Raw genomic sequence first — 25,841 nt, 5'->3', positions numbered from 1 at the left:
TGCTTTTACTCCATTAGATTGTCTACTACAACTTCTCTCATGGTAGTGATGGTGTGGTAGTGATGTGTTTAATTCCTCCCTGTATTCTTTCGTAATAAGGGGATCCTTGAAGTATCTTCCGCTGGAAAGACTACCCTTTTCTCATTGTCGTTATTCCTTGATTTAAAAATTAACCTGGCCATCTCAGCCGAGCATATAATTCATGGCATTACCTCTAAAACCTTCTCTGCCAAAGTGTTCAATAGATTGCTACAACCTGAAAGAAGTAATTCTTCCCCTAAATTAATAGGCAACCAATTTGAAAATGTGGCCTCTGGTCGTAAAATCTTTCACAATGGGAGTAATCTCTACGGATATACACTATCAAGCCTCTTAAGCATCTTAAATGTTGAAAAAATAAGATTTGTTTCAATCTTATAAACTCCAATGAATGTCGTCCCAGCCCGCCCAACTTTCCTAAGCATGGCAATCCCCTACGCCATTTCCGAAATCAACCCAGTCAACATGAGGTGTACGGCCTCCGCAGCATTCACTCTGTGGCCGTACATGACTTGTAAGTTACCATCCTGCTGCTACAACTCTACTTCTATGTACGATGCAGTCCTCTGTCCATCCTAACATACTACGCTTGAACACGTGGGCTCTTTTCTTTTGAGACACCTTATGAGCTGTACCTTATCAAATGCTGTGTTGAAATCTCAATGTACGACATCAACTGGTGGTCCTTCGTCAGTAATGTTTGTTTCCTTCTCAAAGCACTGTAGCAAGTTTGTCAAGTATTATTTCCCCTTTATGAAAGGATGTTAACTCTGTAGGATGTTATAGCACACTAAGTACCCTGTTATTTCATCTTTCATTGCCGGCATGAACATCTTCCCAGGTTGACCTAAACTGGCAATACTTGCTCACTATTTTATTGAAGTATCTTTGTAATAAAGGTGTTATGTTCACAATCTTTCAATCCTCTGAGAATTTTCCACAATCTAAGGATTCTTGTAAGATTATCATCAGTGCCTCCATTGTATCTGTAGCTGCATTGTTCAACATGAGAGGATACAACTCATCATACCCCTTGGATATTTTGTCTACTGATTGGAGTCATGTTTGGAATTCTGTGCAGTGACATTCACTTTTAACAGTTTGCTAAATACTACCAGGAAAAGAAATTGTGATCCAGCTGCAACTAAGCTAAAGCTTTCAGCACAGAAGAAAGTATTTGAATTCATTATGACCCGAATAACTCCTGAAAAGGGCAATACAATTTGCCTCAGTCCATAAATGTTCTTTCTCCAACATCCTGAGATGCATTATCTGTATTTCTTCAAATTTACCACAGAAGCTGTTTCAATCACCCTTTCAGCAATACGCATGACAACAATTCGGCATTCTTAGTCCCCCTGTAGCCTCCGTTGCACATGTGCATTGTCAGCTGATTATTTGTTTGTGTGCCTGCTTTTTTGCTCAAATGGATCAAGTTAAGTTCGTGTTCTTTTGTCATCAGAACTCTTGCTTCCTCACTCTCATCTTCCTTGTTTTATCCCTCTGCTGGAATATTTCATTTGTCGACATATCTGAAATATGTTGTCGAATGGATTGGGTTTTGTGCCATTGCATTCCCCATAGCCCATCTACCCATCCTGTTGCTTGTTCTTACAGTTATTATCTTGCAGAGTGGAAAATGCAGTTTGAAAGCAATGGAACATTATTGATGAAGAAGTTGATGCATAAATTGCTGCGATCTTCCAAACGACAAACTCACCTTCGATTCTTTCTCGGTCAGAGCATTACGCCAGCGCACATGAATCGTGTTCTCAATGGGACTTCCAAAACCATGGAATTGAATTTGCATGTTGATTTCTTCTTCCCTCTTCAGAAATGCAATGTCGTATCATGATGAAGCTTCGAAGGCAATGATTGTGTCCTTCAATGAAGGGAACAGTGACTTTTAGATTCATGGAAATATTTCAGTACTTCCACATGCATGAAATGCAAACATTCTCCCTGCATGCTGACCCAACTCCGCAAGACTAGGGCATGACCCAGTCTCATTTTATCGAATCTTTCTGATTTTACATGCCACGGGATAATCATTGCAGTGTAACAGAAATGTTGATCATGGAAATTTATCACTGTTTTAATAAATAATGGCAAATTTTCAACATCTTGCAAGTGTATGAAGGCTCAATCTCATCACACCTTGCCTGTAGCACAAAGACATTCTTACACTGCTTTCAATGTTAGGGCTCAAACAAAACACAATCATTACACAAATGCATCAACACACTACTTTCAATAGGATCTGGCTCAGGCTTGGAGGGCCGAAGGGCCTCTTCCAGTGCTGTAATTTTCTTTGTTCTTTGACCAAATAAAAAGGAAAAGGGAGGTGTATAACAGTCATCAAGGGAACAAGAGTCCCTGTGGACACACTAACGTCAACCAGGCCAACATCCCCAGCACTGAGGCACTGACCATCCTCGATCAGCTACAATGGGCTGGACACTTCATCTGTATGACTGACACGAGACTCTCCGCATGTTCTCATCCCAGCTTCAAAAAAGCAGGCGAGACCCAGATGTGCAGAGGAAGCACTCGGTGATAAACTCAAGTCCTCAATGGTGAAGTGCGACATTCCTGCAGACACCTGGGAATCGCCGGCCTAAGACGGCCCAAAGCCTGAAGAGCACCTGGAAAGGCATCAAACACTTGGCGGCTTGCCTTTGGAAGCAGCGGAAGCCATGCAGCCACACCAACACCTCCCTCACCCCTTCCCACGACTGCCTTCTGCCCCGAGTGCAACAGAGCCGACGGTAGCTGCATCGGTCTGTGCAGCCGGCGATCAATTCAGCCTGAGAGTGGGAGAGTGTCATCCATATCTGCGAGAAACCACCATGATGATGATGTATAGTGTGCAGGGGCATCTCGTCATAGCAATTCAGAGAACAAATACAGGGCAACAGAACGCCGGTGACCAAGATTAGGATGAGGGAGAATCTCAAAATCTTCTACAAGTGTCTCAGAGGGAAAGAGAAAACCCAGGGAAAACCAGGTCTCATTAGGGATGAAGAGGCAAATGAACGGTTTGAACTGGAGGGCAATGTCAGGTGTTAAACGAGAATTTCACATCAGCTTTTACATGTGAGAAGGAGCACACAATTCTCGGACAGAATTAACAGAGACTGGGGAGATGTTAGGTGTTTTGGTGAATTTAAAATTGGACAAATCCCAGGTTTGGATGAGGTGTATGCCACGATGCCCAGGGAGATGAGAGAAAAAATTCCACTCGCCCTCATACAGAGCTTTCAAAAGTACCAAAGGACTGGAGAACAGGTAACATAGTTCCACTTATCAAAATGCGTGACAAACATAAAGCAGAGTATTACAGACCGGTGAGTATCACATCAGTAGATAGGAAAATATTGCAGAAAATTCTGAACGGCAGACGTAATTTCCATTTCAAGAAGTGGGGTCTGATCAGCGACCGTCAGCATAGCTTTGTCAGAGGGAGGTCACGCCTCACAAACTTAGATGATTCTTTCAAAGAGGTGACAGAGTGTGCAGATGGGAGTTGATGTAGTGAAAATAGATTTCAGCAAAGACTTGGACAGGGTCCCAAATGGGAGTGTGGCAAAGAAGGTAAAGCTCGGGGGGTCCAGGAAAATACAGCAAGTTGAATCCAAAGATACAGATTGGTCAAATGGGCAGGTCAACGGTAGATGGAATGTTAACCCTGATCAAGAAGGCAATTTGGACAAACTAACAAGGCAAGGAATCATTCAAAGAAATGCCAGGACACTAGGAAGATCAGAGGAATGGTGTGATCTTGGGGTGCTTGTCCACAGATTCCTGAACATGGAATGGCAGCTTAAAGGGACAGTTCAGAAAGCATATGGCTCAAGAGCTGTACAGGACTTTTGTTAGGCCCCAGCTGAAGTGCTCAGTGCAGTTCTGGTCTCTCCATTATAGAAAGGAGGTGTTTGCATTTGCGCATGTGTGGAGGACATTCATCAGGATGTTCTGAGGGGGTGAAGCATTTTAACTCTTTGGAGAGTCTGGATAAGTTTGCGTTCGCAATAACTGGCAATGCTGGAGTCTGAGATCACACAGTGTGGAGCTGGAGGAACACTGCAGGCCAGGCAGCATCACTGTTGCCGATCTCTGATTAAAGGTCTAGGCCTGAAACATCAGCTTTTGTGCTCCCGAGATGCTGCTTGGCCTGCTGTGTCCAGCCAGCTCCACACTTTGTTCTCTTGGATTCTCCAGCATCTGCAGTTCCCATTGTCTCTAGCATCACTGTTTTATCTGGATAAGGTTGGATTGTTTTCTTTCGAGTAGAGAAGGTTGAAGGAGGTCCTGAAAAAATTGTTTAGATTAATATGGGTAGGGGCGAGGTAAAAAGAAGGTCCATAATGGGGTTGGTCGGGGGGCGGTGGTGGTAGAAGAAGAGATACATACATTTAAGCTAAAAGCTCAGAAGGAATTTCAGGAAAGAAAAGACACCCAGAAGGTGCTGGGGGTTTGGAATTCATTGTCTGGGACTTCAGTTGAGGTGGATAATCTTTTCACGTTGAAGAAAAAGGGTTGGTACAGCACGTAAAATGAAATAACATTCAAGGCAATCGGCCTATTGCTAGAACATGAGCCGAATGTGAACTTAGTGTGGCTTCAGTGGTTACAGACACAATGGAATGAAGTGCTTGTTCAATTCTGTACAATTCTCTGATTCTATGATTCTGGAGCAGGGGACAGTGAGTGGACAGCACGGGACAGTTCACCTATCTTCTCCTTTCTCCATCTTCTGTCTGCCTCCCCACTTCTCACTATTTTTTACAGAATCCCCTTCTCCTCCCCAGGTTTTGAAGAAGGGTCTCGATCTGAAACGTCAGCTTTCTTGCTTCTCTGATGCTGCTCGGCCCGCTGTGTTCATCCAGTTCGACACCTTGCTCTCTCAGATTCTCCAGCATTGGCAAGTTCCTACTATCTCTTGAGGAAGCTTACTTGTTTTTGCACCCAACCTGTGGTGAGAATGTGGAATGCACCGACTGTGTGGGTGGTAGAGGCAGAAACCATGATAACATTTAACAAGTCTGTGATTGGGCATTTGCGATGCCAAGGCATACAAGGCTCTGGGTCGAGTGCTGGGAAATGTGATGAGAATAGTTCGGGACTTGCATCTTGTGAGGGCACATACAATTTGCTGAAGGGTCTGTTCCATTGCCATAGCACTCTATTATGCTGTCCCTCAATGATCCTGTGACAAGTAAGTGAAGGTTTACAGAAACAGGTACTTTTCAAGGACAATGCCAAGAGGAAAAGTGATGCGCAGGCAAAGTGCATGTAAGAATTTAACCAAGGATTAACACCATTGAAGAACTGGAATTTGTGCCAATGCACCAAACCTGCAGATGAAAATGCAGTGTCCAGTTTGATTGCAAACTGCAACAACCACCAGTTAGTAACATGATCCATGGAAATATCTGAATGCCTGCTGTTGTGATCTCAAGCATTTACCTGCGTCGAGTGAAATCCACCACCATAGTCCTGTTGCATCGTTAGCCACCTCGCAATCCGTGTTGCATAGTCAATATCATTCCTTGACAATGCTTGAAGCAAGGCATAAGCAGTGGTTTCCACAGTCATCACAGAAGCCTGTGCTGCTTCAATTGGATACGGCTTCTCGTCCTCCAACAATGGAGGCTTTCCAGGAACCAACATCAGAATCTGTCATTTGAGAAAGGGATTAGCTGAGAATAAAGTTTACATCATATAGATTTTTGTTTGCATTTCACCAACACAATAATGGTTTTCTGGGATAAAATAGTATCAGAGATAATGGGAACTGCAGATGCAGGAGATTCCAAGATAATAAAATGTGAGGCTGGATGAACACAGCAGGCCAAGCAGCATCTCAGGAGCACAAAAGCTGACGTTTCGGGCCTAGACCCTTCATCAGAGAGGGGGATGGGGGGAGGGAACTGGAATAAATAGGGAGAGAGGGGGAGGCGGACCGAAGATGGAGAGTTGCAATGGGAGAGAGATTCCCTGAGGTTGGTCCGGAGGGAGGAGGGTAACTTCTTCAGGTTAGGCATCCCTGGAAGAGGCTTCGCAGTGAGGTTAAAATAGTATCAGAGATAATGGGAACTGCAGATGCTGGAGATTCCAAGATAATAAAATGTGAGGCTGGATGAACACAGCAGGCCAAGCAGCATCTCAGGAGCACAAAAGCTGACGTTTCGGGCCTAGACCCTTCATCAGAGAGGGGGATGGGGGATTTTCTGGTCAAGATCCACCATTGTCTCACCACTGATGTCTATAACATGCTCCATACTTCCCGCTCAGTGATGGGTCCTTTTGTTTGGGAAAAATAGGCACCTTCGAATGCAAATGAATCAAGATGAGCTTAAGTTTCTCATCAGGCTACATGGCAGTTATTACAAGATGTTACGAACAAAAGGTGAAGAGGCAGATGAAACCATTCAGAGCATCAGTCTGGATGATCTTCTTGCCCTCATCCTGAGGAGGCATCACAGATCTTAGCTTACACGCAATTCAAGTTATTTCACGCAATGACAAGACTCAATGTTCTGGATACTGCAAATGCCATGGCACCTGGCAGCATCCGACAAACTGTATTGGAACAATGTGCCCCAAGGTCAGCACACCAACAGTAAATGTTTTCCAGTACATTTTTAAACACTTGCGACACTCACATTTCAGAGAAAGATGACCTATCATGTAATAGTCAGACAAATTGTGCTGACCAATTATGGCCTCAATGTATTCTCAATCATCAGCAAAGTCATGCAACATCTGGATGACAGTGCTGTCAAACAGTTGCACACTAAGGCTCAGTTTACTTTTCGTCAGGCTCACACTTCTCATAACCTCATTCAGGATTTACCACAAATACGATCAGAGATCCTGAGCTTGAAAAGGAAGGAAACTGCAATCTGTCATTTCCACCAAGCCAACTTCTGATTGAATGTGGTGTTAAGCAGAGGAATAGGAAGTTGAGTCAGTGGCATTCACTGGATACCTGCACTGGTTGAAGTCATGTCTTCATTTGAACCAAAGTGGAGACATGAACGTTCATTGAATATTGTCCAGGTGTCCAGCAGAATTCATGACTTTTCCAACAGTGAAGTCAACGATGAGAAAATACAGTGAGACTTGGACAACGATCAGGCTTGGCCTGATAAACGATAAGTAACATTTGCACCACACAAGTGCTAAGCAGCAATCAGCTCCAACAAGAGAGAATATGACCACATCACAAAATTCCATGTCCTTACCTGAACATCATCCTTACATTTTTGTTTTAAATGTACAAGTGCTATCCAAGCCATGCAAGGCTATGCGCCAGGTGTTGGAAATGAGGTTAGAAAAATTCACTGCTTCTCTTTGACTGTCACAGAATCCGTGAGCTTAAGAATTTAATTAAGTCTATCCAAGAGAGTTTCTTGACACAGTATATGGATAGAAGATGGGCCATGCTGGACTTTGTCCTGGTCAGGTAACTGGTGAGAAGTGTGGGAAAGCATTTTGGAAATAGTGATCACAACTCCTTAAATTTTAAGATTGCTATGAAGAAGGATAAGTCAGGACCTTGGGGGAGAGTAAATTATATCAATTTTAGGTAGGAGCTGGGGTGTGTTAATTGGGAGGAGCTGTCACATTTGCCATATGGGAATTGTTTAAAGGCCTGCTTATGAGTTTAGGATCAGGAAGGAGGAAGGACAAGGATGGCGAGGTAAAGACCCTTGGATAATTGGGGAGGTTGTGAAGTTAGTCAAAAGGGACAAAAACAGAAATATGTCAGGTTTAGGAAACTAAAATCGAACAGGGCCGACATTAGAAAAAGCAGAAAAAGAAAGGGCGATGAAATGACCTTGGCAAGGAGGGTTGAAGGAAATCCCAAGGCATTCTGTGCATACATCAAAAACAAGGGGATAAATAGTGAGAAAGTAGGATCATTCAGGATAAAGGAGGGAACTTGTGGACGGAAGCAGAGGATATGGGCAAGATCCGAAATGAGTACTGTGCATCACTATTCACTCAGGCGAAGGGTGTGGAGGATAGTGGGATTTGTGTGGAGCATGCTCATATGATAACAGCATTTTGAGATCAAGAAAGAGCATTAAGGTGGATAAGTCCTCAGGACCCAATGGTATCTACTCAAGGATTTTGAGCGAGGTGAGAGAGGAGATTGTCGGGGCATTCAGCTATATCTTTGTATCCTTGGTAACCACTGGAGATGTACTGAGAACGAGCAAGTTGCTAAATGTTCTTCTTCTGTTCAAGAAGGTAAATCGGGTCAATCCAGGAAACTATAGACTAGAGAGTCTCTCATCATTCATTGGGAAGCTATTGGACAGAATTCTTAGGGATTGTATTTATCTGTATTTGGAACAGCATGGCCCAATTAGGGACAGTCAGCATGGCTTTGTGCAGGGCAGGTCATGTCTTACTAAATTGATTGAATTTTTTGAGGAGGTAACTAATGTGATCATTGAAGATAGAGTGGTGGATATTGTTGACATGGATGTTAGCAAGGCTTAAAACAAGGCGCTTCACCGTAGGATCATCCAGAAGATTAAGATCCATGGGGTCCGTGGTCACTTAGCTGCTTGGATTAACAACTGGCTTGCCCAGAGAAGGCAGAGGGTGGTGGTGGAAACGTGCTTTTTAGGCTGCAGATCCAGGACTATTGTGTTCTGCAGGGATCTGTACTGGGACCTCTGCTGTTGTGGTATATATATAAAATGACTGACGTGACAAGATAGATGGATGGGTTAGTAAGTTTTTAGACGATAGAATGATTGGTAGAGTGGTAGTTAGGGTAGAAAGTCATAAAAGGATACAGAAGGATACAGATCCGTTGCAGAAATGGCAAGTGAATTTTAATCCATTAAGTGTGAAGTGCTCCACTTTGGGAAATTAAATGTTAAGGAAAAATATACAGTTAATGGCAGGACCCTGAGCAGCATTTGTGTACACAGGGATCTTGGGATTCAGTTCATAGCTCCCCGAAAGGGGCCACACAAGTTGATAGAGTGGCAAAGAAGACGCATGGCATGCTTGCCTTTATTAGTTCGGGAATCGAGCACAAGAATCAGGATGTCATGTTCCAGCTTTAGAACACTTTGGTTCGGCCTTAAGTATTGCACTCTTAAGAATTGTATCCAATCCTGGTCGTCATGTTACAGGAAGGACGTGGAGGTTTTGAATAGGGTGCAAAAGAGGTTGCCTGGATTTGAGGGCTTGAGCTAGAAAGGAGAGGCTGGAAAGACTCAGGCTGTTTTCTCTGCAGTGGCAGAGGTTGAGGGAAGACTTGATAGAGGTTTACAAATTTATGACATGCATAGACAGATTCTGACTGTAACCCTTCTCCCAGATTTGAAATGTCTAAAACTGGGGGCATGTATTTAAGGTGAGAGCAGGAAAGTTCAAAGGAGATGTCAGAGACAATTCTTATATACAGAGAGTGGTAGGAGTCTGAAAAGCACTGCCGGGGTGGCTGTGGAAGCAGATACAATAGGGCCGTTTAAGACACTTTTATATCCATACATGAATATACAAGGAATGTAGGGATATGAATCAAGGACATTCAGAAGGGTTTAGCTAAATTTGGCATCATGTTTGGCACAACATTGCATGCCAAAGGGCCTGTTCCTCTGCTGAAGTGTTCTTGGATCTATGTTAATCAATGTGACTGGAACCGTAGATCAGAGACAATAGATTCTACAGCAAGTAGACTTCTCAACATCTGTCCACTGCCGAGAAACTCCAAATCCGGGTGTCAATGAAATACTCTTCACTCAGCTGAACGAGTGCGACTCCGACAACACTATCGATAAACGACAGCAATGCAGTCAAATCATCCCATTGATTGATTCCCCTTCTTACGTAAGGATATAGGAAAACAAGTCAGCCATTCAACCCTTCAAACACTTTCTACCATCCAATGAGGTTATAACTTAATTGTGGCCTACCTCCATATTGCCTTTGGTCCATATCCCTCAATACTGTTTTTTCTTTCGGTCGAACTGAAAATTTACAATTAACAATGAATCTAGAATGAACTGTTGTTTGAGATGAGGAGTTACAACGAGACAATGCACCAATTCATCAAACTCCTTCCACAGTACCTGATAATTGTGTGAACCCTACCACCCAAAAATATTTAAACAGCAGCTCCAGAATCTGCATGTTCCCTGTCAAAATCAGCAGAATCCTGATCTGGAACTGTATGACTGTTACTTCATTTCCACTGACTAAAAGCAATTCATCTCCTGTCCTCAGTATTTCATTAATATATTCATACCACGTGCATTGCAGCTATTCAACAGGCCAATTCTCCACAACCCTCTCAACAGCAATTCTGGATGGACAGCAAATGCAGCCCAAGAAAGCAACATCAATGACATGCTTGTGAATTTTAAAAATTATAATGACAATATTTGCGGATTATAACAAATCTCCGACTTCATGACGTCTCAAATCCATTCTCACCCTCTCCCCACTGCTTGGATGTGCATTCATGATTGTGATTTACAAAGAACAGCAACTAATTTGAAACAATTCACTTGCAAAAATAGAACAGAAATCTAGTTTTGTGCAAAACCGATGCAAAACAGATAGTAGCGGATAGCGAAGGGGACTGTTGGAGAATGCAGAATATAGACAGATTGGAGAGTTAGGTGTAGAAATGGCAGATGGAGTTCAATCCGGGCAAATGCGAGGTGATGCATTTTGGAAGATCCAATTCAAGAGCGAACTGTACGGGAAATGGAAAAGCCCTGGGGAAAATTGATGCACAGAGAGATCTGGGTGTTCAGGTCCATTGCACCCAGACGGTGGCAACGCAGGTCAATAGAGTGGTCAAGAAGGCATACGGCATGCTTTCATTCATCAGACGGGGTATCAAGTATAAGAGTTGGCATGTCATGTTGCAGTTTTATAGGACTTTGATTCACATCTGGAATACGGCGTACAGTTCTGGTCGCCACATTACCAATAGGACGTGAATACTTTGGAGATGGTGCAGAGGAGGTTCACCAGGATGTTACCTGGTATGGAGGGCACTAGCTATGAACAGAGGTGGAGTAGATTGGGATTATTTACATGAGAAACACGGAGGTTGAAGGGGGGGACCTGATTGATGTCGACAAAATCATGAGAGGTATAGGCAGGGTGGATCGCAAGAAGCTTTCCATCTCAGAGTGGGGGGATTACTAGACGTCACAATTTCAAGGTGAGAGGGGAAAAGTTTAAAGGTATATGAGTGGAAAGTTCTTTATGCAGAGAGTCGTGGGTGCCTGAAACGCGTTGTCAACGCAGGCGTTCGAGGCGGGCACAATAGCGTCATTTAAGATGTATCTAGACAGAAACATGAATGGGCAGGGAGCAAAGGGAACAGATCCTTGGAAAACAGGCGACAGGTTTACATAAAGGATCTGGAACGGCGCATGCTTGGAGGGCCAAAGGGCCTGTTCCTGTGCTGTAATTTTCTTTGTTCTTTTCCTCTTTGAAACAGTTTGAAGGCTGGCTATCAGCTAGACAACAGCAGCGAAACCTGGGATTCGTCATTAGAAACATGAAGGAGTTTCCAACATCAATTGGAGAGAGAGCGTACTTGAAGATTCAAGTCACTATTTCATCTACAACTTTCCACTCACACCGGTGCAATGCCCTTTCAGAACTACAGTGCATGTTAGTCCAGAACCTGCTGCACCCAAGCCACTTCCATTTTTCCACTTCCTGAACTACAATTTGAACCCTTCATTTCCTGGTTTGTTTGCTTTTATGTTTTTCTAGTCTTGAAGATTTCTACAGTACAAATTTACAGTTGCCCTATTTTAGAAGGATATTATTAAGCAAGAGTGGGCACAGAAGAAATTTACCAGATTGTTGCTGAGCATGGAAGGTTTCAGTGATAAAGGAAGGTTGGGTCAGCTGGAACTTTTTTCACTGGAGCAAAGGGGATAAAAGGTGACCTGATCGAGGTTTATAAATAGGACAAGGCTGAATGGATATGGGCCACGAAGAGGCAGTTGGGACTAGTTTAGTTTGGGATTATGTTGGACCTAAGGGCCCATTTCCACGCTGTACGACTATGACTCTATAAAATAGGCTGACAAGGTCAAGTAACACATACCGTACCAAAACGAGAAAAAAAAAGCACAGCATCCCCTTCAAATTACATCTCACCACAGGACAAGTTAAGGCCAGGCTACTACATAGAACAAACATCAACACTGCATCTCAAACCTCCACTGGAATTGAATAGTTTTGCATTTATCTTGATAAGTCAAACCACATTCTGTTCTCCAACCCTCTGGTACTTCCCTTGTGAGAGGAATTGAAAAACTGGTCAGGGCCACTGAGATTTTCTTTGAGGTAACAAGGTGTACAGCTGGACGAAAACAGTCGGCCAAGCAGCATCAGAGCAACAGGAAGGCTGACGTTTCAGGCCTAGACACTTCTTCAGAAATGGAGGAGGGAGAGGGGGTTCTGAAATAAATAGGGAGAGAGCGGGAGGCGGATAGCAGTTGGATAAAGGAAAAGATAGGTGGACAGGAGACAGGCAGGTCAAAGAAGCATGGATGGAGTGCAGGTGGGAAGTTAGGGAGCAGACAGGGCAGTCCAGAGAGGACGAACAGGTCAAGGGGGCGGGAAGAGGCTAGTAGGTAGGAGCTGGGGGTGGGGCTTGAGGTGGCAGGATGGAATAGGTGGGTTGGTTTTGGGTTGCGGGAGCAGGAGGGCAGATTTTGAAGCTTGTGAAGTCCACATTGATACCACTGAGCTGCAGGGTTCCCAAGCGGAATATGAGGTGCTGCTCCTGCAATCTTCTGGTGGCACTGCAGGAGACCCAGGATGGACATATAATCTGAGGATTGGGAGGGAGAGTTGAAACGGTTCGCAACTGGTAGGTGCAGTTCTTTCGTGCATTAGTGATTTGCAAAGGTCCCGAAGCCTCCGCTTGGTTTCCCCGATGTAGAGGCGGCTACAATGGGAACAGCGAATACAGTATATCACATTAGCAGATGTGCAGGTGAACATCTGCTTGATGTGGAAATTTCTTCTTGGCGCCTGGGATGGGGGTGACGGGGGAGGTATCGAGACAGGTGAAGCACTTCCTGCAGTTGCAGGGAAAAGTGCCGCGTGTACGGGGTGCTGGAGGGGAGTGTGGAGCGCATAAGGGAGTCACCTAAGGGTGGCGAGGGAAAAAATGTCTTCGGTGGTAGGGTCAGAGTGCAGATGGCAGAAGTGTCGGCGATGATGCATTGAATCCGAAGGTTGGTGGGGTGGTACGTGAGGGCGAGGAGGACTCTGTTTTGGTTGTTGTTACGGGGAGCGGGTGTGAGGGGTAAGTTGTGGGAAATGTGGGTGACCCGGTCGAGGGTGTTTTCGACCACTGCCGGGGGGTGGGGGGTAGTTGCGGTCCTTGAAAACTAAAACTTCTCTTTCAAATCGTCCCACCTCCTACAGGCAAAGTGGGTGGCCAGGGTGTCCACATGGGCCCAAGCTATGCCTGCCTCTGCAGGTTACATGGAACGATCCCTCTTCCGTACCTACACTGGCCCTAAACCCCATCTCTTCCTCCGTTACATTGATGACCGTATCGGCGCCACTAATGTGGTATGCTGCAAAATCTGCTATGTGGCAATCCTTTCACCATGTATATTTCGTAATCAAACAACAAACTAAAGGAAGACAACAAAATGTGGGGCTGGATGAACACAGCAGGCCCAGCAGCATCTCAGGAGTACGAAAGCTGACGTTTCGGGCCTAGACCCTTCATCAGAGAGGGGGATGAGGAGAGGGTTCTGGAATACATAGGGAGAGAGGGGGAGGCGGACCGAAGATGGAGAGAAAATAATATAGGTGGAGAGCAGAGTATAGGTGGGGAGGTAGGGAGGTGGTAGGTCAGTCCAGGGAAGACGGACAGGTCAAGGAGGTGGGATGAGGTTCAGAGGCAGAAAATGGAGGTGCGGCTTGAGGTGGGAGGAAGGGATGGGTGAGAGGAAGAACAGGTTAGGGAGGCAGAGACAGGCTGGGCTGGTTGTGTGATGCAGTGGGGGGAGGGGACGAACTGGGCTGGTTTTGGGATGCGGTGGGGGAAGGGGAGATTTTGAAGCTGGTGAAGTCCACATTGATACCATTGGGCTTCAGGGTTCCCAAGCGGAATACGAGTTGCTGTTCCTGCAACCTTCGGGTGGTATCATTGTGGCATTGCAGGAGGCCAAGGATGGACATGTCGTCTGAGGAACGGGAGGGGGAGTTAAAATGGTTCGCGACTGGGAGTTGCAGTTGTTTATTGTGAACTGAGCGGAGGTGTTCTGCAAAGCGGTCCCCAAGCCTCCGCTTGGTTTCCCCAATGTAGAGGAAGCCACACAGGGTACAATGGATACAGTATACCAACTGCACCTCCCAGTCGCGAACCAATTTAACTCCCCCTCCCATTCTTTAGATGACATGTCCATCATGGGCCTCCTGCAGTGCCACAATAATGCCACCCCAAGGTTGTAGTAACAGCAACTCATATTCCGCTTGGGAACCCTGCAGCCCAATGGAATCAACGTGGACTTCACCAGCTTCAAAATCTCCTCTTCCCCCACCGCATCCCAAAACCAGCCCAGCTCATCCCCTCCCGCCACTGCAACCCAAAACCAGTCCAGCCGGTCTCCGCTTGCCTAGCCTGTTCTTCCTCTCACCCATCCCTTCCTCCTACCTCAAGCCGCACCTCCATTTCCTACCTACTGCCTCATCCCGCCTCCTTGACCTGTCCATCTTCCCTGGACTGACCTATCCCCTCCCTACCTCCCCACCTATACTCTCCTCTCCACCTATCTTCTTTTCTCTCCATCTTCGGTCCGCCTCCCCCTCTCCCCCTATTCATTCCCAAACCCTCCCCCCATCCCCCTCTCTGATGAAGGGTCTACACCTGGAACGTCAGTTTTTGTGCTCCCGAGATGCTGCTCGGCCTGCTGTGTTCATCCAGCTTCACACTTTATTATCTTGGATTCTCCAGCATCTGCAGTTCCCATTATCTCCTGGGGGTTACCATTGACTAGAAACTCAACTAGGCTTGGCACACAAATAGATTGGCGACAAGAGCACATCAGAGGCGAGGAATACTGTGGTGAATAATTTACCTCTTGACTCCCTAAAGCCTGTGCATCGTCGACAAGACACAAGTCAGGAATATGATGGAATACACCCTTCTCGCCTGGACAGGTGCAGCTCCAACATTCAAGAAACTTGACACCTTCCAGGACAATGCAGCATGCTTGATTGGTCCCATATCCTTTCCCACGACTACTGACACTCAGTAGCAGCACTCTGTACTATCTACAAGATGCACTGCAGAAATTCACCAAAGACTCTCAGACAGCACCTTCCAAATCCACTACCAATTCCATCTAGGACAAGCACAGCAAATACATGGGAACACCACCACATGCCTGTTCCCCTCCGAGCCACTCAGCATCCTGACTTGGAAATATATCACTGTTTTTTTTTCCACTGTTGCTAGGTCAAAAGCCTGGAATTCCCTCCCTAACAGCATTGTGGGTCAACCTACAGCATGCGGATTGCAGTGGTTCAAGAAGGCAGCTCACCACCACCTTCTCAAGGGCAACCAGGGACGGGCAATAATGCTGACCCAGATAGTGATGGCCCACGTCCCACAACTGAATAAAAATAAACATAAGAACACACACACAGTAACATGACAACGACTAGAAAATCTGTTTTTTTTTTGTTTGCTTTCATGATACTTATTGTGGGAATAAATCCCAGCCAGATTAGCAAGAAGAATGTCCATGATTACATAGAACATAGAACATAGAACATAGAACAGTACAGCACAGAACAGGCCCTTCAGCCCACAATGTTGTGCCGACCATTGATCCTCATGGATGCACCCTCAAATTTCTGTGACCATATGCATGTCCAGCAGTCTCTTAAATGACTCCAATGACCTTGCTTCCACAACTGCTGCTGGCAACGCATTCCATGCTCTCACAACTCTCTGCGTAAAGAACCTGCCTCTGACATCCCCTCTATACTTTCCACCAACCAGCTTAAAACTATGACCCCTCGTGCTAGCCATTTCTGCCCTGGGAAATAGTCTCTGGCTATCGACTCTATCTATGCCTCTCATTATCTTGTATACCTCAATTAGGTCCCCTCTCCTCCTCCTTTTCTCCAATGAAAAGAGACCGATTACATGTGGGATTTTTTGCATCGAGCTGAGAGGGTTAATGTTTCATCTTAATTACAATACCTCAGGCAGTGTAGCACTCTATATGTCGTCCCCTGCTGTGGGATTTGAACCCCTGAACTACCAGGCAATATATCTCATAAATTTCACTTCTGAGGGTAGGAGATAATAACTTGCAGAAACTATCCTGATGTATCAATGGATTTCCCCTGAGACACAGAACCTTTTCATCATGTTTGTGCAGAAATGACCAAGTTTCTGCATTCAAAGGACAAGCAACAGCTAACACTGCTGGAGAGACTCAGAGAGAGAGAGAGAGAGCACCAAAAGATGAAAGCGCCATGTGAAGAAATTTCAGTGAGAAATGCAAAAACGTTCCAAATGAAAATTCAAACACAGAAAGCACAATTGCAGTATTATACTGAACGCTGAATTTCATGGAAGTGATGGACATTAGGCGAAGCAAAAAAACAACACTGAACGGTTTGTGTCTTGTATTTTATAGCTGTACTAGCATGATAGATTTTCATACAGCTCCTGGTCCATTATTAATTGGTGGGTGGGTTTTCAGTGATGGTAGCTATACCCATATTTAAAGCCCACCTCTAGCTGCCCGCAGTGAATTGTATTGAATTATTTATTGTCACTTGCAGTGAATAATACAGTAAGATACAGTGAAAAGCTCCAACTGTTTCCGCAATACAGTGCCATTATGGATGGTCTGAGAATAAAAAGTGTAAAAAGAAAGTTTTTGTTCCACTGCCTCCAGGATGACTCTGAGCCGGCTCACCAAAGACATCTGCACTGCCAGCCCTCTTGCGCCGTCTTGCACCATCTGTGCCAGGTCCACCAACATAGGTGTCGCCACTCTTCAGGAGCCTTGCCACGGGGCTCACATCACTGTCACCAAGTCCCGTGCTCAACACATAATCGCCCCACATACGGGAATTCCCGATTGCAATCCGTCGCCACCTTGCCAATAACCAGGGATCCCTGCTCCAGGCCTGCAATCAGTGGTGCCTGCCCGCACTGCCACCTTGATGATGCCAGGAGTTCCCACTCTAGGCCCACCACATCCAGGAGTCCCTGGCTCTGCTGGCGACCACCTCGCCAAGAGCCTCGGTCTGGCTGCCTTCACCCAAGGTGTTGTCTTGCCGGTGCCGCCATCTTGAAACGTGCACAGCAGCTGCTGGCCCCACGTGAGGACGTCCCTGATGCCATTGCCATGGTTTCTGACTGCCAGGAAGCAGCTGCCAGTCTTCACGTGGCCCGTGCTCACTGCAACGTCAATCCGGGTGACTCACACGCCAAAAAGATAATCCAGGAAAAAAAAGCAGAAATAAAAAGAATAAAAAGTGAAAGAAAACAGATGGGAGTGGGTGAGCCCCAGCCAAGAGCCCAGACACAACCCTGCTACTCCCTCCTAGAAGCAGTGCAGTGGTTTCAGGCACTTGAAGAGTTTGAGTAACAGGCTGAGGTCCAGTTCCTGTTCCTATCTCAGCCAGAGATAACAAGGTGTAGAGTTGGATGAACACAGCAGGCCAAGCAGCATCATAGGAGCAGGGAAGCTGACGTTTTGGGCCTAGGCCCCTCTTCAGAAATTTCTGAAGAAGGGCCTAGGCCCGAAACATCAGGTCTCCTGCTCCTATGATGCTGCTTGGCCTGCAGTGTTCATCCAGCTCTACACCTTATTATCTCAGATTCTCCACCATCTGCAGTTCCTACTGCTTATGTCAACCATCTTGTGTGGAAATGTTGTTCACTGCAGAAAATACAACAAATGCAGACTAGCGTGGTGGCTTGCCTGACAGATATCAGGATGCCATTTAGGAGTTTGCGACAAACCAAAAGCTTTTGTCGTCATTTCCTGATGCCAGTCTGTTGTTTCCAGCATGCACTGAGAGACCACTTACTTACTGATTTTCAATCATGAAGGAGCCACGGGTTTCCATGAAAGACACTTGGAACATTGAAGGCAACGCCAGGGGCTCATGTCTTTGGAGTGTTCTGCCAGTCATGTCTAAAATAGACCAGCAGGTGAAGCAAAGTGATAATGGGAACTGCAGATGTTGGAGAATCCAAGATAATAAAGTGTGAAGCTGGATGAACACAGCAGGCCCAGCAGCATCTCAGGAGCACAAAAGCTGACGCTTGGGCCGAGACCCTTCATCAGAGAGGGGGATGGGGTGAGGGTTCTGGAATAAATAGGGAGAGAGGGGGTGGTACACCGAAGATGGAGAGAAAAGAAAATAAGTGGAGAGGAGAGTATAGGTGGGGAGGTAGGGAGGGGATAGGTCAGTCCAGGGAAGACAGACAGGTCAAGGAAGTGGGATGAGCTAAGTAGGTTGGAGATGGAGGTGTGGCTTGGGGTGGGAGGAAGGGATGGGTGTGGCCCAGTTCGTCCCCTCCCCCAACTGCACCACACAACCAGCCCAGCTCTTCCCCTTCACCCACTGCATCCCAAAAGTTTAGGGAGGCAGAGACGGGCTGGACTGGTTTTGGGATGCAGTGGGTGGAGGGGAAGAGCTGGGCTGGTTGTGTCGTGCAGTGGGGGGAGGGGACGAACTGAACTGGTTTTGGGATGCGGTGGGGAACTAAAAAAAAATTATACAGGTTTTAATCAAACAGAGACACAAAAAAGGAGTGGGTTGGAGGTGACATTGGTGGTAGGAAAGAGCTCAGAGGGGCAAAATCAAATGATGTTACAAAGGGGGAATTGGGCAGGTCTGACTCTACGTTGTGGATAAGTGATCGGAAGCTCATCTCAGAGTCACATATGACACAACCGAGTGCGCAAACAGGCTCCAGCCTCTGACAGACGCCAGGAAAAGGAATCTGTGGCCAGGAAGCGTAGTTTGTTTTGGGTTTGAAGATAATGGTTTGCAATACAGAATAGAATCACGACAAAAGGGAGATGAAAAATCGAGCACAATATCGGATTCCTCATATAACGAAAATATAATAACAATGACGTGATTGCAAGCTTTCAGGATCTCTGCCATATATTCATTAAGTGGTAATGGAAAACAATGTTGCATTGTTTGGATACAAGTGCATTTTTACAGTAGAAACATGAGAAAAAAAATTATACTGCAATATAGACAGATTAGAGAGAAGTTAAAAATAGTCTTCTGAACTTAAGTTGATGAAAGCTCCGTTAAGCCGATGGTTATGGATCTGTGCCGTTCTTTGCATTAAATCTGTCAGTGCTGGAATTTCACAGAATCTCAAACAGGGCTTTGGGTCAGCTTGGATTGAGGTGAAGTCCAAGACAAATATACAGCTATTATCACAATTCTCCAGCACAAAATAGCCACAAAACATTTGGAAGCAAACAAGACCCCATTTTCTGTTGTCAAAATTGGTTCTGCACCAACAGAATATACAGATGCAAAGACGGCATTCTGAAAAGATTCAACACTGACCAGTGGGCCATCTAAAAACTGGATTGAGGCCATTGGCTGTTGTGTGTGAACAGTCCTTCCACCTCTCTGGAAGAAACTTGTGAAAATGGCAAAGGAAATGAGAATGCTTCTTGGCCTGTAGCAATGTAGAACCAATGAGATAAAGGAGAAAAATTGGGTTTCTGATATACAGCGGAAGGGGCAGTATGGTGACTCAGTGGTTAGGCCTCAAGTGCCAGAGACCCAGGTTCGCAGATGAGTGTCTGTGTGCAGTTTGCACGTTCTCCCTCTGTCTGTGTAGGTTTCCTCCAGGTGCTTTGGTTTTCTCCACAGTTCAAACAAGTGCAGGTTAGGTGGATTGGCCATGCTAAATTGTCCATAGTGCCCAGGGATGCGCAAGCTGGGTGGGTTAACCATGGGAAATGCAGGGTTACAGTGATAGGGGGTTGGGTTTGGGTGGGATACTCTTTGGAAGGTCAGTGTGAGCTCAATGGGTCGCATGGTCTGCTTCCATTCTGTGGGGATTCTACGAACTGAATTATCAGTGAGGAGGACCTGATCTTCAAACTTTACATGAGATAAATCAAAATATCTTCCAGCCACACTCTGATAAATGAGCACATATTAGAAATCAGCATTTAGCATACAAGAGCAGCTACAGCTAAATGCATTGTTACTGTTGATTACTGGCTTTAGATATGTAGAAGAAGTACATCCAACAGATTTTCATGTAGGCAGTGTGGTATTCTGCAAAGCTGCATTTGGTCAGTTGATGAGGACACTACTTCTACAACCTCCTCTTAAACAAGCAGATCTCTGATCTCCTACAACTCAGGCCTTGTGTGGAAGCCTTACTCCTTTGACCCATTGCTGGTCAAGCATTTAGCCATTTCCAACCTGAGGTTTGGAATTCATTCCAGAGACCTCTTTATCCCTGTCTCCTCCTATAAGATACTTCTCAAACACTTTCTTTCACTCAGTATGGCTCCCTGTTTGATTCTGCTCCTCTGACAGGCCTTAGGGCTTGGTCGCTATGGCAAAGGCACTATACAAATGCAACTTTGATTACAGATGACAAGTGAATGTGAAGTGTACAGAATCTGTTAGTTCGTGCCAGTTTTAGCAGCTCTGCTGATAGGTTCCTGAAGATTAGCCCTTAGGATCATCCAGACACTTGACTGCATTTACTTAATCCTGGAAAGCATCATTTTGGTCCACTTATCAAGAACATTCACACTCGGAGAGAAACAAAAAATGTTGCCAAACCAGAAGTTTGTTGATTTAACAAAACAGAAATAAATCAAGAGTTAAAGAAAAATCTGCTCTCATAAAGACAGATCAGAATATCTGTTTATTTGACAATCATCCAGGACTCTAAGGGCAGAGATCTTCACCTCGTCATTGAGCTAGCTAGGAAAACACATTGCATTGAACGGAACGAATTACAATGGGAAACAAAAACACTTGTCAATAGAAGGGTGACAACTGATAGTCGGCATGTGACATTGCTGTGTTGCTGTTGCCAGGTCTATTTAAGTCACCGTAAACCTTTAGGCTCCTTGTGTCTTAGAAACAGCAGCAGCTTTCCTGAATAAAATGCTATATCAAAGTCATTAGATTTCTGACAGCCTGGAACAGTAGCAAGGCCAGATTTGAAACAATAGCTGGTTGAAAATAGGCCACATAAGAATCTTTGCATGAGGTTTTTCTGTACTTGGGATGAAAATCTAATGTCTCATTTAGTTAAAGAACTAAGCAAAACAAAGGTCATTTTAAAAAATTTAAAAATGCAATCAAAGTTCAACAATGAAGAGAAGGAACACTTGCACTCAAACAGGGAAGTTGGTGCTTAATCGTACAAATTGATTGCTTTGGTTTTGTGTGAATTATAATGGCACTTTTACTTCACACTTAATTTTCAACCTTTTGACTGAGGCGGTCAGTCATATCCAGGAAAGTTGAGTTGTGTGTGCACGTGCTCTGTTTTATCTGTCCAGAAAATAAGAACAGGAGGCCATTCAGTCCTTGAACTTCTTCCACTGTTCAATTACATCATGACTGTTCTCTGATTTAACTCCAAAAGCCCAACTTGCTTCAATAAGAATCTTATAAAATCTCAATCACCTTCCAAACTGGTGATCACTACTATTTAGATAAACAAGGAGAACTGACTCATGGGCGCACCACCTTAAAATCACTCACCATACATACTTGGAACTATATCGCTGCTTCTTTGCTGCTGAGTCAGATCCTTCAAACTCCCTCCCTGACAACACTGTGATGTCCTACACCACATCAAAAGCAGACGTTCAAGAAGGCAGTTCATGACCTTTTTCTCAAGCGCAGATAGGGATGAACAATAAATATGCATTCCAAACTCAAACAGACAAAAAGGATTGATCTCCCACCTCGATAGGTTTTGAGGGGAAGAGCTTTCCAATGCTTGCAGCAACCTTTGTTCAAGAAGTACGTCTGGAACAGCCTAGCTCTGATTTCAAGGTTACACGCTCCTTGAGCTGCAATAGGATGAAACTGACATTGAGGGTCCTGAGCTCGCTGGGCCTGACATCAGTGAGTTCCAGCTGGTTTCAGAGCTCCATGTGTAGAAATTGCATTGTAAATGCATGTTTTGCAATGAGTTCGGAAACCACCCCATCTATCAGCATCACTGAGAGCACTTTCACTGCACAAACTGCCAGCAATTCAGCAAGGCAGCCCCTTTCGCAAGTTCAATAAACAATGATCAGCAAATGTCGACTTTGTCACCAACATCCCATGAGTTATTTTTTTACAAAAACACATTGCAAAACATTGAAATTTCTTTTACCAGGATAAAGATCTTTTACCGCATGACTGTCAACCGGAATTGCCACTGAACATATTCTTGGACTATAATCACACAAGATGTCCAAGTACTGGACTGTTCTCCTCTATTTCCAAAATTTGTTTAATTAAGAAATTGAAGTATTTAAAGAAACACCATTTTCAACGTCCCTGGATTTTTCTCTCACAATCTTCAATCCTCAAGGAATTCCAGAGAAATTCGAGAAGGTTGGAAATCCTACTCTAAGCCATGTTGATTACAGTTCAGCCACATGAAGACCCACAGCAGAAATTTGCAATCCTGAGTAGACATCATCCTCAAATGCAGGGATAGCTGATGATGGTGACTAACAATGGTGGGCTTACAATGGAAGTTAGACAAGTACATGAATAAAAAAGGAGCAGAAGGACGTGCTGATAAAGTGAAGATGAGGAAGGTATGAGGACTCATACGAAGTATAAATAGCAGCTTACCCTAGTTGAGCAGAATGGCCTGTTTCTGTGCTGTAAATTCAACATAATTCTACACAGGAGTCAGGAAATATATCCTGTACGATGAAACATTGAGAAGGCCATGATGAGACTGAGCTGGCAAAAACCAATTCTATCATACTCCCATATTAAAAAAACCTGAAGAGTTCTGAGGAATGGTCACTGGACCCGAAACATTAACTCTGTTTTTCCCTTTGCAGATGCTGCCAGACCTGCTGAGCTTTTCCAGCATCTTTGTTTTTGTTCTATCATACCCTTTCTGGATAGAAACACAAAAAAATAGGAATAGGAGTAGGCCATTCAGCCCTTTGAGCCAGCTCTGCCATTATGATCGTGCTGGTCATCCAACTCAAGTACCCTGTTCCCTCTTTTAACTATACTGTCTCATCCCTTTCACTGCAGGAACTATGCTTGTCTCCTTCTTGAAAATATTCAACGTATTGGCCCCAGCTGATTTCTTTGGCAGTGAATTCCACAGGCTCACCACTCTCTGCGTGAAGGAATCTCTCCTCATCTAAGTCCTAAATGGCCTACCCATATCTTTACATTATCATTCCTGGTTCTGAACTCCCCACTCCTCAGAAATATCCTTTCTTGGGTTTACTCTGCCTATCCCAGTTAGAATTTTACAGGTGTTTCGGATGCACCCCTTCCCCCGCCCCCCCACCCCCAATCTGCTGAACAGCACTGAATACAGTTCAAATTGATCTTGACTCTCTTCATACAACAATCCTGTCATCCCAGGAATCAGTCAATTTCAACCTCAACATTGGATTGAATATTTCATGGTATTATTTCAAGAAATTCAGTAGCAGTGCCCAAGTATGAATACAGTGTAGGTCAATATTTTTTTCTCAGCTTTGCTTAACAATTCCAGATTATCAGAGGGTATTTGGGATGTTTTTGTCTGCACAATGATATTGGGGCTACAAGAGTTAAAGTGTGGGGCAGGCTGCAAAAACTTGGCTTAATTCCCAAATTTAGAAGATTAGGGAGTTTACAAATTGATCTGCTTAAAATGATTTGATGAGGTATATGAAGAGAAACTATTTTTTTCTGGTCATACAGTCTGAAATAAGGGAATATAATGTTAAACTTAGAGCTAGGCTGTTCAGGCTGATGTCAGAAAGCATTTCTTCACCCACTGCAGAGTTGAATCCTGAAATTGGGACCTCACGCCCACCAACTCAAACCCCCTCAAAAAGCTGTTAAATGTGAGGATCAACTGAAAATCTCAAATCTGAATTTATTTATTTAGGTAAGGGTAGTAAGGAATACAGAATCAAGTTAGGAAATCTATTTTTTAAAAATTCATTCACGGGACCTGGGAATCTCTGGCTACATTAACATTGATTGTTCATCGATAATCACCTTTGACTACCAGCGAAGGTAGTGAGAAGCATTTTTTGAATCATTGCATGTTCTGAAATGTAGAAACACCACATGAAAGGAATTTCCAGGATTTTGCCCCAGTTGACAGTGAAGGAATAATGATAAATATTTCTGAGTCAGGATCATGTGTGACTCGGAGGGGAACCTGCAGGTGGTGGTGATCCTATGTATCTACTGGCCCAATCCTTCGAGCTGGGAGAGGTCGCAGATTTGGAAGGTACTGTCAAAGGAGCTATAGAGAGTATTTCACTGCTTCTTCCACATGGTAGCTGTCACTGTCCATCCTGTGGTTGGAGGGCATGACTGTTGAAGTTGGTGGATGGGGTACCAATCAAGTGGGTTGTTTTAGCTGGGCTGGAGTCACACTGCTCAAGTATTGTCGGGGTTATACTAATCAAGACAGTGGCCCCAGTTTGCTGTTAGCTGTTTGGATGTGCTGGGAAAGCAGGGCTTAGAGCTGATTTGTTTCTGGGCTGACCTTAGCTCTGTCTATCACTGAATGGCATGCAAGTAGTCCCATGTTGTGGCTTCACCAGGTTGACACCTCATTTTTAGCTACGTCTGGCATTGCTTCTAGCATGTCCTCCTGCCCTTTTCACGGAAGAAGGGTTGTTGCCCTAGTTTGATGGTAAGGGTAGAGTCGGGGATATGTTTGGATGTGATTATGTAAGAGTAAAATTCCGCTGCTGTTGATGCCCCTTCTGAATGCCCAGTCTTAAGCTGATGCCCTTTTGGAATGCCCAGTCTTGAGCTGCTAGATGTGTTTGAAGCCTGTCCCGTTTACCATGGTGTTAGTGCCACATGACAAAATGGAGGGTACACTCAAAGCCAAAACAAGACTTTGTCTCCGCAAAGACTGTGCAGTGGTCTCTCTCACCAATACAATCAGGGACAGACACCTCTTGGTGAGAACAAGATCAAATAGATTTTTCCCTCTTGTTGGTTCTTTCAGCACCTGCCACAGATCCAGTCAAGCAGGCTCGTCCTTTCAGACTTGACCAATTCGATCAGTAGGGTACTTAATGAAACAGTCCAGAGCAGAGTTAGTAGTGAAGTCCCTCACCCAGAGAGCCCTGTGTGCCTTTAACACCCTCGATGCCACCTCCAAGTGATGTTCAACATGGAGCAGCTGTGGCTTTGAGTGTACCCTCCATTTTGTCATGTGGCACTAACATCATGGTAGATGGGACAGGCTTCAAACACATCTAGCAGCTCAAGACTGGGCATTCCAAAAGGCCATCAGCTTAAGACTGGGCCAGTTCATATGTCAGACAAGGAAAGGCAGCAAGTTAGCCATTATTTGAAGTTTTTTAGTCAATATGCATCTAACAGTGCAGTGTAGGCACAGCCATTATACAAAAGCAGTGTTGCACTCCAGTATCCCACAAAGTCTTTAACAGGCTGGTAGAGCTTATAGGCACCACTGCAAAGTATTTAATTTCCATCAGATGGTGTCCTTTCAAGTGCAAGAATTTGTTTGCAGACCATCAGTCAAACCTGGCTGT

At 44.8% G+C, this 25,841-nt stretch overlaps 1 protein-coding gene across 1 annotated transcript in view; it reads right to left on the bottom strand.

The window, feature by feature from the left end:
- Positions 1 to 25,841, bottom strand: part of LOC132206755 (uncharacterized) — a 184,450-nt gene that overhangs the window by 138,864 nt on the left and 19,745 nt on the right. The window contains exon 2 of the mRNA XM_059641708.1: positions 1,760 to 1,921. The gene's annotated coding sequence lies outside the window, so the exon portion shown is untranslated. The remainder of the gene's footprint in view (positions 1 to 1,759; positions 1,922 to 25,841) is intronic.

Source organism: Stegostoma tigrinum, chromosome 43 (genome assembly GCF_030684315.1).
Source record: "Stegostoma tigrinum isolate sSteTig4 chromosome 43, sSteTig4.hap1, whole genome shotgun sequence".
Taxonomy (NCBI): Eukaryota; Metazoa; Chordata; class Chondrichthyes; order Orectolobiformes; family Stegostomatidae; genus Stegostoma; species Stegostoma tigrinum.
The sequence above is the reverse complement of the archived record's forward strand: the minus strand, read 5'-3'. Positions and strand labels throughout refer to the sequence as shown.